We start from the raw sequence: 12,476 nt of genomic DNA on the forward strand, positions 1-12,476 counted from the left end.
AATGGGACGAAATCAGAACTATCTGTCGTACTGCCGAAATGCCAAAAAATTAATAACCACAAGTTTAGATAGTGATGCGTCCTATATACGTACTGACCAAAGCGTAGTTTTATAGTGATAAAGCTATGCTTTAAACATGTTTTTAAAGCAATAACTTCCATAATTACGTGTTCCGATTAATCGCTTCTCAGAATTGAATTGCCACTAAGGCCCTAGCACATTTCACCGAGCACCGGATTTGTTGTTGCTTTGTTCGACCGGACGAGACGCCGCCACCGCAAATCACTCAAATAAGGAAACGCTGTTGCCCATAGTAAAAGAGTAAAAGTGCGCTGGTTGATTTGTGGGCCGTGTGATTATATTTTTTTATAAAATCATAGGGAGAATGTTTTTTTTTTCTTTCTTTTTTTGAAATGAGTTAATTATATGTAGGGTTCGGAGTTTTCGGTTTAAACCGATAAAAACCGATAAAGTACGCCAAATTCATTTTTGGAAATTCGGTTTTAACCGAAAAAGGTCAGTTTGTAGGTTCGGCGTTTTAGGTTTAAACCGATAAAAGTATGTCTAATCCGTTTTATAAAATTTTGTTATAACCGAAAAAGGTTACTTTCTTGGGGCCGCGTCGAGGTAGGGGGTGGGGGGAGGGCAGAGAGGGCTTTGCAAGGTTCGACATTGTGTGACGCCTTCGTGATTGCCCTCTCCCAAGGTTCAACATGCAACAAAAGAGATCTTGAACTGGCCTTCACGGGACATCTGTGTCCTTTCTGTGATCGGGCCTAGTTTGTCAAGTTCCTGTTCCTAAAAAAAGTTTGGGTGTCATGCACTTCAGAAGACATCGAGGAAACCCGTTGATACCTTCTTATCACCCTGTCTCAAACTTCCCTGTGGTTAAAAACATAAATACAATAGATTTTGTTTTGCCATTTCACTTGTTTCTGTACGGTCATCACCTGAGACGGTCACGCCGTCAGAGTGGGAAGGAAAAAGAAGCGTGCTGAAGATTACGCCCGCGAATTCCGCGATTTTGAGATGTGTCCTGACGGAAGTTGTAGCGAAGACCACGTATATATATGTGTCATTATTCTTTGAGTGATCATCTGATCCAGTGTCCGATGGTGTTTCTTCCATTTTCACCAAAAAAAAAAAAAAACGGTAACATTTTTTGAGAATAAATATACACCGAAAAAAACCGAAAATCGAATTTTAAAATAAACACCGAAAGAAGTACGCCGAATTTTGAAAAAATAAAAACCGAAAACGCGGAACCCGATTTATATGTCAAGCGAAACTGAGATAAGGTGGAATGTCTGCGTATCAGTAAGCCATGTACTGCGGCCACCTCCGCAGCGGTCTTCGTCGCATACTATGACCGATTCAAGTTTAAAAACATGAGATCGGTGCACCGACGGGTACAGTCCTTATTTCAGCAGAGAATACCTTATTTCAGTTTCTAGATTTATCTATTTAAAAGAAAAAGAAGAAAAAGTTTTTTGAGCAGAGTTTTAGAGCCGTCTCGGAAGCGATTTAGTATTGGCTGATAATATATTCCATTCCATGAGCGAAGCGAGTCGTCATCGATTGTCTCGTCGCTGTCGCCGTCGCTCGTCTCGTCGCTCGCTAAATTGCTTACATGCGGTTCAGCCTTTACACATGGTACTCGGCGACAACAAGGACATTAAAACGGCACGCCCCTGAGATAAACTGCTTTCTCCTCTTCTGTTCAACGAAGCTTCTTCAACGATATGAAATTAGCACACACTACCAACGTACGACCGCGTACCCAAGCCAGTCAAACCGCGACCTCGAACATGGCGGATCGACGGTGGCGTTTCCTGGCAAGATAGAATCTGCAGGCTCAGCGAATACCACCCCTACGCTTTAAAAAGAGGAAAAAAGTCTTTACAACTACAAATACAGGAATACGTTGTAGAGAGGGCAGAAATACAAATGCTGAAATACGGAAACTGCATACATTTTTCAAATTTGTTTGAGACGCCAACTGAGAAAAAGCTTGAAGTTTGAAGTGGAAGCTTTTGCTCCCGAAATTACTTTCCCGCAGGCTTGGCACTTTGCCTTGAAGGCAGTGGTTTCGGACGGGCTCAGAAGGCAGTGAGCTCAGAAAACGTTCCATCAAGTCGAATAACATAACAGCGCACAAGAGAAGCATGCCCCCCCCCCCCCCCAAACTCAGACACACCAAAAAATATACATTCACTCGGCGCTGACACACCAAAAAATATACAAGTGTATATTTTTTGGTGTGTCTGAGTTTGCGAGTGTTTCTCTTGTTGGGTGCGCTGTTACGTTATACGTCATGAACTAACAACTCGCCCAGTCAGCAGTCTTGTTCCATCAAGGATTGACCGCGGTCCTTTCCCTGACATCCTGTCTGTCTGATGAGCTATGCGAAAAAACTTGGACCTTTAAATAAATTTTATGTTACCCTAAATACCATCAGAACTTCACCACGCTCCTGTCCAATTAGGTGATATGGGCGCCCCTGTCAAGAGTGATCACATGACGTCACGGTGGAATGAACTGGTATTATTTATCCATAGGCGTGGCCTTGAACATGAAACTTTACCCACGCTGCTGTATGAAAAGAAAATACGTACTTTCGTTCTAGGTAACCTCGTTGAAGATCGTGCAGGAAGTTGAATTTGGAATCTTCGAGAATAGTGGACAACCTAAAACTTCCTGGAACACATGTTCTATCTTCTGTTGGGGTTGAAAAACGATACGGTGGCATCGCTGTTGTGACGGTCCTTCCTGCCGACCTGCCGACGCTATGACGCATGGATGGCAGTCCCCAAAGCTCGCCTAGCGTTATCCAAACGATCCAAACAGAGGTCCTCTTGCAGTGCGACCTGAGGTTGCCGGCGCAGGTGCGAGCTTTCCGAGAAACAGCGCGCTCGAGACGAGTCGCAGGTGTACGAAGTCTGGGTCGGCACAGCGAGGCCACGTCTGGCCTCTTTCCTGGGTATCAGACCACCAGAGCAGCGGGTCACCGGGTCACGTTCACGTCGAGTGATGACGTACCCTTGAGCCCTGTAATATTACGGGCGCAGACGCATTCGGATATCTGCTGAACTTCACTGCGTGAGTCATGCTACTATTCCAAGTCAACCACTGCCAGGCTCGTGGTGCCGGACTGTGACTCAGCTTTTCCGGCTGGTTGTACTGTTTACGCTAAGGCAAGAAAAACGAGAGACGGTTAGAAGCGGGCATTGGCGGCCTGCAAACAATGACTCATGAAATCCTTACCTAGGGACGTGCGACAGAAGATGCTAAGACTCCACTCCTGGCACGCCACCTGGTTCGAGTCCCCGACTACGCAACACTTCTCAGAAGCGAGAAGAGGACTCATTAAAATATAGTTTGGAAAACCGGAAGGAACCTTGGTCAGCATAGTAACAATGCCCCAGCACCTCCTTAAACGTAAAACCCTAAGAAAAAAACAAACAAACAAACGCTTGTGGTTTTCTTTTTTTTTTCTTGGGGGGGGGGGTTATTTTTGAAGAAATGTAACGAAACACATTTAATCATAATTGTATCGCGATACAAATAAACATTTTAAATATATATTGATACAGGAATATAGATAGTGGCGAAAAAATGTATTGCAATACAGAAATACAGATACGAAATATATTTCTGAAATGCTATCGCGATTTGTATCGCGATACTGCCCGGCCCTGGTTTATACAAGGTCAATTCATATAGACGCTTTGCACACGAGCTATATTGCAGCCGCCATTACTGACCTTCTCTTGTCTTACCGAGATACCAAGCCGCTGAAGCGCGCTTCGAGGAGCCTCCACAAAGGCCATTGCTGGGGAGAAAGACACAGTCGGATCTAAAATGGCAATAACCTGTCCTGCTGGGGCAATGGTGGAGGGAAATGATCAAAATAAAAGGAAACAAAAACTGAAGGTCTCTTATGGCGGCGCCCATGAACAGCTGCTGAAAAGCGCCTATAGGTCGCGAAAGTGGAACAAAAAAGCGGCCCAAAACCAATCGTTAGCGTCATCACCCTGGAGGCCGCGCTACCGCAGCGCGACTATGTTTTGCGCGGCCAAACACTAAGCTGATAAAATATTAAAGACACACTTTCAGTGTCTTATATAGTTGACTTTAAATCAAAGTATTATTTATTATAATAACTTAGTTTAGACATCTTTAGAGTGGTGAATTTTTCAGGTTATGTTCTATATGTATTATGTTGTGCATACTTGTTGCGACATCTACAACGTTGCTATTTTTCGCCGTCGGCAGAAGTTCGCAGTCCTGATACGCCTCGTGTTTGCGTTTTTTGCGTTCGCCAGTGTGCCTACATTTCTGTAGCTCCCGTCGAACTTTCACTTTTTGCAATAGTTTAAAACGACTTCGTAGTCTTAAGTTTTCCCACGAACGGTCTGCACTAGTTGAATCCTATTGCGCCGTTCTGTTGCTTTTGTCGTCGAGCGCCGGACGGGCGCGTTCAAGGCTCTGTCGTCGGGACGAGGCGCCCGCCCCATGTAAAGAGGCGCTGCGCGGTAGCGCGATGCCCAAGTGATGACTGCACCGCTGGCATCACACTCCATCGTTTTCCTGTAGACGCTGCAAGGTGAAGCTTGTAGCAGCTGTGTCCGCTGCAACTATGTGTGATGTCCTGATGTCCGTTGTCCGGTGATGTCTGGTAAGCTCTTGACCTTTTCTATGGGCACTCATGCATGCTCATTTAGTAATAAGCACCCGTTGATCGAGCTTTTTTGGGCCCAGTCTCCGTTCCAAGCTTCGCGAGACGAAACTAATCTTAGATATTAGTGGCGGCTTTGCTTGACCTCTGCTGAACGGCTGCGTGACCCCAAAAACCTAATAAGAAACAATGACTGAACATTTCAGTTTTAACGAACTTTTATAATATGGTGTGAATAACACTAAAACGTCCTTTCTGCTTGAAACGTGTTTGGTGTCGTCCCTCTAACGTGCTGGCGACTATCAGGTCTACTTGCTGTGGATGTTGTGCTCGGGAATCTAGTAATGTAATCGTCTGCGTTGTGAACCTATCTAACCTCACGGGCACAGAGGTGTGCTCCGCGCTCATGGCGTTCGCTGGACCCAGACGGGAGACCAAGTACAATGATGTGACTAGTTTATCGCTAACATTATTGTGTAATCTTTTCTTTCTTAAATGTCAACTTTAGCCAAGGGTATGCAAAGTAATACACTGCTTCACATTCAGGCGGAGGGTCTGGGTTGAGTTCTGCCGGAACACAAGCCTACAGAACAAGACACCACAGCAGCTGCGGGAACGGGCGGTATGCTCCAGGCACTTCAAACCCTCTGCATTTCTTTACCGAGGAAGGCTGCGTCGTGATGCAATACCAGCATATTTGACCACTGAGGGTGAGCACGAAATATTGTTTTCATTATTACTGAGAATAATAATGACTTTATTTTACCATACAAGTATGGTGGGAGCTGAGGAAAAAAGCTGTGCAAGCAGCTTGACTGGTCCTCAGCCCCCCACAGGTACACAGCATTGGGGAAGTCATACACAAGAATTTATATAATACAAAATACTTAACAACAAAAAAGTAACGAAACAAGAACAAAAGCAAAAATCTTCTAGCTAATCAACAGCAGTAAGGATTGTTTAATTAGAAAGAAAATAATCCTTAAGCGCACACATATTGGAAGATTCGACATCAAAATAGAGCCCATAAGAGTGTTCAGTAATGTTGGCAAGGTTATTTTAATAATTTGGAGGCAATAATCTGTTCGTGACGTTTCTACTGCCCAAACATTGGAGTGACGGGTGGAATATGTTGCAGCTTTTTTTCGAAGTGATGATAATGACAATAAAAAACTGTTTAACTCGCGACATTCCTGTTTATACTTTATGCTAAGTCTGAAAGCATAGTGATCGAATATCTTCACTACACGCAGCTCTCTGAAAAGTTGGTCTTTTGACCAACTTTGAAAAGATGAGCTTATTCAGAAAGTATTTTACATGCAGATACAGGGAACTTTTTTAGTGTACATAACGTGTGTGCTTAACTTTGCATAGGTGCCGGGGATGCCGTCCAGAGCAGCAGCCCTGGCCAATTGACTAGCGAGGGCGAGCCCACACTGGCCAGCAGCAGTAGCACCGATGGGCCCACATCATCACGGTGTCACACGCACCACACTACAGAAGGTAAAAGCAATTGCATATTTATTTATTTATTTATTTCAATACCCTCAGGGCCCAGAGGGCATTACAGAGGGGGTGGACAAGAACAACAACAATGCAAAAACATAAAAAAGCAAAGCAAAGGCCAACAATGCACTTCTGCTAGAGAGAAGAAAAGATTAGCCTAATATGTATTAGCAAAAATGATTAACTAATGCAGCTCTAAATAAATCAACTGATGATATGTTTACAAAAGATGCGGGAAGGTGGTTCCAATCGGAGGACGTTCGAGGAATGAAGGAGTCAATGTATGCCGAGGTTTTGCAAAGAGGTATGCCGACTTTGAAGCGATGATCGATGCGGGGAGAAATGAAAGATGGGCTCAGAAGTAGTTTGTCCTTCAGCGAGGCGTTAGAATGATACATTTTGAAAAACAGACATAGGCGTGATATTTTTCGTCGTAGTGAAAGAAGAGGCAGAGATAGAGTTGATTTCATAGATGATACACTAGCAGTGCGGTGATAATTGCAGAAAATGAAACGCACCGCACGATTTTTCATGGCTTCAATGTTATTCATGAGCGTCGTTTGGCCGGGATCCCAGATTGCTGCAGCATACTCGAGCTTTGAGCGAACTAGAGTTTTGTATAAAATTAGTTTGAGGGACATAGGGACTGAAGAGAAGTTTCTTTTGAGATACCCAAGCATAGAGTTAGCATTAGCGATAATGTGATCAGTATGAGCTTTCCATGACATGTTAGAAGTAATATGTACGCCAAGATATTTATAAGAAGACACAAACTGCAGAGGAGTGTTACAAATTGAGTATGACGATGGGGTCTTGATACCACGAGAGACACTCATAGCTTTACATTTATTAGTATTAAGAGACATCTGCCAAAGGTTACACCAGTCGGATACCACGCATAGGTCATCTTGGAGAAGTGTGGTATCAGAATCGTTAGTAATTTCACGGTAGATTACACAGTCGTCGGCGAATAAACAAATGGATGATGATACACACATGGGTAGGTCATTTATATAAATAAGAAACAAAAGGGGCCCTAAAACGGACCCTTGGGGAACACCAGATATAACGGGACTGAGAGAGGACTTAGCTTCATTGGTAGTAACAAATTGAGAACGATCAGTTAAAAAACATTTAATCCATGACAAAACATTCGGGTCTATCTTAAGTTTACTAAGTTTATAAAATAGGAGTTTGTGAGAAACTTTATCGAACGCTTTGCAAAAGTCGAGGAAGACGCAGTCAACCCGGGATCCACGGTCAAGAATGGAAAGGAGGTCATTAGTGAAAGTTAAAAGTTGAGTTTCACATTACAGTGATTTGCGGAAGCCATGTTGTGAAGGCGAAAAAAAAAATTCGAATCTAAGAAATTCACCAGATGAGAGTAAATGATGTGCTCTAAAAGTTTACAGGGCGTGCTGGTTAAGGAAATGGGTCGATAGTTAAGAGGACTATGTTTGTCACCTGTCTTGTGAAGCGGAACCACCTTCCCTATTTTCCAGTCACTTCGCAAGACACCAAGGCTAAGGGATTGTTCAAAAATTTTAACAAGATAAACGGAGATGTAAACTTTAGTATGCTTTATAAATTTAGGGGTAATATTGTCAATGCAACAAGAAGAAGATATTTTAAATTGTCGATAAGTTTAACAATTCCGTCATAATCAAGTATAAGAGGATTCATGGGGAAAAAATCATAATCTGGATACATAGGAAAACATGACCCAACGTCACTGGAGTATGCCTTAACAAACATATCATTTAAAACAAAGGCACACTGCTCTCTCGGAATGTCGACGCCACCAACCCCAGTAAGCGTAATATCAGTCCTCTTTGGTCCGTTTACGACACTCCAAAATTGCTTAATACTATTGGATAGCATAGAAGGTAGAGTTACATTAAAAAAGATTCTCTTGTCTTCATTGATGGCTGCCTTATAAGCATTTGCGATGTAAAACATGTATGACCATGTTTTTAATCTATAGTCCGCTGCAACCTGAGAACGAAGGGCGAGGGAAAGACGGGCCGGGGAGGAGGAAGCAGACGGAACGCTAAAGAGAGAAGGAGGTTTTCCTCTCTCTTCTCCAGCGTTCCGTCTGCTTCTTCCTCCCCGGCCCGTCCTACCCTCGCCCTTCGTTCTTAGGTTGCAACGGGCTACATCTTGTCACATGCCGCAGGAATTTCCTGAAACAATACCATGACTGATGTTTTTGACAGATTTTTTAATTGCCTCGTCATTGCTTTGCAGATGTGGGGAGCAGTCTCACGGCTCTGACCTCTGGCACGAAGACTAGCCCTCCAACCAGAGTTCATGGTAAGTTTTCGTAGTGTGCCTTGTTTAGGACAGTCTTTGAAGATTACTTTGTTGCGTAATACTTGACCAGTCATAGCTGGTTCAGCTTTTTGCAACCACTCTGTCACTTTGTTTCCTTTGTTTTGTTTCTTGTAGTGGATCACACATACGCGATGCAAGGCGCGATGGATGGACATGGCCCGCCGTCTGCAGGAAACGATGTGTGGGCACCTGAACGTTCCCCTGCCGATTATGATGCGTCGGTGTCTTCGACTTCTGCGGTTCCTCACCAACGTAGGTGTCCGTCATGATGCACAAAGTTTACTTGTACTTCCACATTTTCTACAGTGAAGGCACATTGTTTATTTCATTATTTCTCGAAATGTTTCATAATCGCTTTTTCTTTCCCCTTGTAGGGTCCTGTGCCACCCGCACCGAGGGCAAGGGGAAGATGGACGTGTTGAGGGCCAGACTTCGACAGCTTCGGAAACATAACAAGAGACTCCAGCAACGACTGCAGCGACGGCGTCATATGCTGACTGTCACTGAGATAGTTGAAAGTGTACGTAGCCTTGTCTCTCCAGCCATTGCTGCCCTTGTGGAAGGTCAGCTGAAGATGACCAATGCGAGCAGGTTCGGTAGGCGGTGGTGCAGCCGGAACAAAGCCTTTGCCTTGGGCTTCTACTTTCACAGCCCTAAGGGTTACCGGTACTGTAGGCAATTGTTGAGGCTCCCATCCGTTAGGTCGCTACAGCTTTGGCTTCAGCGTGTTCCCCTGAGGGTTGGTTTTTACCCAGAAGTTTTCAAACTAGTCAAAAGACGTGCAGCTTCTTTTTCACCAGAAAACAAGCCATGCATTATTGCCTTTGACGAGATGCACGTCACGAAAGAGCTCTCGTACAACCCCTCTGTGGACAGGTTTGAAGGGCTCGAAGAAAGTAACACTGGAAGAGGCCATAACCTTGCAAACAAAGCTCTTGTGTTTATGGCTAAAGGCATTCGCACGCCATGGAAGCAGCCACTTGGCTATTTTTTTGCTCATGGGGGAACACCTGCCAACATTTTGCGTGACCTTCTTTTCCAGTGCCACAATTTGCTTGTGAAAGCTGGCCTGGAGCCAGTAGCTGTAGTATGTTACCAAGGCAATCAAAATGTCGCTCTTTTTAATTGCCTTGTTACCCCTGAGAAGCCCTACGTAACTGTGAATGAGAAGCCACTTTTTTTTCTATTTGATGTTCCACATCTGCTGAAGTGCTTACGAAATATGTTCTTCAAGTACAATTTTCAAGTTGGGGACCAAACGTTGAGAAGCTCCTTCCTCAGGGAAGCTTACGAAAAAGACAAACAGCTTGAAATCTGATCCATGCCAAGGCTCAGTGGGAAGCATTTTAATTTGACTTTTGCCTCCAAAATGTTAGTGAAACTAGCAGCGCAAATATTCAGTAATCACTGTGCTGCTGCAATGTTTGCCATGGTAACTTTCCAGCAACTGCCAGTTGAAGCTATCAACACGGCCCGGTTTATTGAACAAATGGATCGTCTTTTTGATAGCTTGAACAGCTCACAGAAACGCGGGAAGAGTGCATATGTGTCTGCAATGCACGAAGGCTTTGTTCACAAGGAGTTTCTGAAAGAATGCCTTCATATGTTCGAAAGCCTTACCGTTCTTGGGTGCCCACGGCAGCCTGCTTGCATTCGCGGTTTCTCCTTGACCATTCGGTCTATTATGCTGATTTGTGAGCACCTGACATCTGAGTATGGTTTCAGATACCTCCTGACTCGCCATCTCAACCAAGATTCACTCGAAAGCACATTCTCCGTAATAAGGTCAACGTCTGGTGCGAACGCCAATTCCTCTTGCCGGCAGTTTCAGGCAGCCTTTAGACATCTCCTAGTTAGCAACTTGTTTAAAGTGTCTGACAAGAGCAACTGCGAAGAGGACATGGTAACTCTTTTAGCGGCTCTTCCGGTTGGTTTCTCAGCTCCCTCAGCTTCACTTAGTCTAGGAATCTCACTTCCACAATGTGCAGCTGACCTCACATCCTGTAGTTATCCCACTTTATTATCACTTAACAACATGGTTTACTTTGCTGGATGGCTTGTAACAAGGTTTGTCAAATATCACACATGTCAAAACGTGACTCAGCAATGTGAATTGCAAATCAAGAATGCCACTTTTTCTGATGACAGCCAAGTGTTGTATTTGAGTGTGAAAGGAACGGCTGAAGGAGACTTTGGAAGCCTCTCGGTCCCCTCACCTTGCTTTGTTTCTTTCGTTCAAGCTTGTGAGAAGGTTTTTGTGGCGTCAATTGACAGCCTTGTTTTGAAAGAAGGCGTTGGGAAGGCGTTGTGCATCACTCTTCATGAGAAGGTCGAAAAGCTGCTGACACTCTGCAGTGAGGATGTCTATGGTGATTTATTTGCTTTGTTTACAAGGGTGAGGCTTCATTGGTTCGCCCGTAAAAAATACTGAGCTCCTTGATGCAGCTGTGAGACGCAAAACCTAGCAACGAGTCCAGTGGCTGTGCAGATGAGACAACACTTCGTTATGCCCACAGGAAGTCCCTTTAGTTTGTCTTACGTGTTGCATTCAACGATCACGCTGGCATACCGGATTGTGCGAGTACATACCTCTAAATTATCACACGCTTTGCCGAAACTGCCTACTGCGATGACCAAATGAGTCTGTCATACTTTAAATAAAGTGTAAAAGTTTGTTTCGCATGCTCAGACAGTGCGATCAACGTATAGGTTCAGCTAGATGAACTTGAATTTTCAATTAATCAATATCAAAATTTCAGTGTCACAGCATGCAAAACTAATTTTTTGTTCTAAGTAAAATATGTTAGAGTCATTCGACCCTCGCTGGATAATGCTAGATGCCGTTGCTCACTGAATGATGGGACAGGGTGTCTACCAAATCACTTATTCCAAATTTCCCAATTTTCCCAAGGTTTTCCTCTCTATTTCGATAAAATGTTGACCGTTACTTCGGTTCAGGGAGTGCCTGGTGGCCCGCGCTGCCTAGTGACGTGTCGGGCAACGTTATTCAGTGCAGAGGCACCACCGTGAAATCCTTGTGCAATCATCGGGCTTCGTTGCACGCTGCCGTTCCACTTTCGCTTATCATTTTTACTGATTAGGAACTTTTTTACGGTTCCCTTTATATTACCCTGTTCTTTAAATATAATCCGCCTTACTTAAATATTTTAAGTTTTCCAGGTTGGTAGACACCCTACACACCCTGTGCATTATTGAGGAGTGTGTGAGAAGAAGCGTTGACCTCGATGTTTTCTTGTACAGTGTGACGACTTGAGACATAAACCTGGATTAATGTTTGGTTGTGTGAGGTATAAAAAAGCATATCAAACTGCGATGAAAGGTAACTCAGTGAGTCAGTATGGTGCTAACAATTTGCCACAAAGGGAATTATTATCCTTTTTCTAATCCTTTCTTTCCTGTCATTTTGTGGCAGTTTCCTGCGTACTAATCCTCACATAAATAGCCAAGCTGTGGAGCACAATATGTGTGTGACGAGCGCATGTGCTATAACGAAACGTCTCAATTTTCAATGTCTTGAAGCATTAATTCATGTGGACATTCAAATGCAAAAGACATGCATAGCCCCGCACCTCCACCTGTGATTGATATAGTTAAATCTAGTTACGAGCTCTCAACGTGAACAGTGCAAGATAAATGCGTAAACGTGCCTCCCGTTGAGAGTATTAAGTGCGTGCATAGAGTTGTCCAGACATTACTTCACTTCGTTTTTAATGCCATATCTATCTTCAAGTGTTCAGTGGTGGTGTTGTAAGTTTGTATATAATAAACTGTGTAAACCAAGCTTGTGCCTTTTTGTCTTTCTTGGCGAACAATCCGTTGTTACAATGATAAGTACGCCTTCATAGGCGTGCTGTAACACACTGCTTAGTTCAAGAAGATAGTAACTTATTGGTGGTTTCCAGAACTGATAAAAACTGGTTCTTTTGGAAGAGGGATT

The 12,476-nt window shown here is 43.8% G+C and overlaps 1 pseudogene; it reads left to right on the plus strand.

Annotated features, from left to right (window-relative positions):
• Window positions 1-9,887: 9,887 nt before the first annotated feature.
• Window positions 9,888-10,969, plus strand: LOC120837856 (annotated as a pseudogene).
• The last annotated feature ends 1,507 nt before the right edge of the window (window positions 10,970-12,476 follow it).

Source organism: Ixodes scapularis, unplaced genomic scaffold, assembly GCF_016920785.2.
Source record: "Ixodes scapularis isolate PalLabHiFi unplaced genomic scaffold, ASM1692078v2 PGA_scaffold8__174_contigs__length_109621045, whole genome shotgun sequence".
NCBI classification, from domain to species: domain Eukaryota; kingdom Metazoa; phylum Arthropoda; class Arachnida; order Ixodida; family Ixodidae; genus Ixodes; species Ixodes scapularis.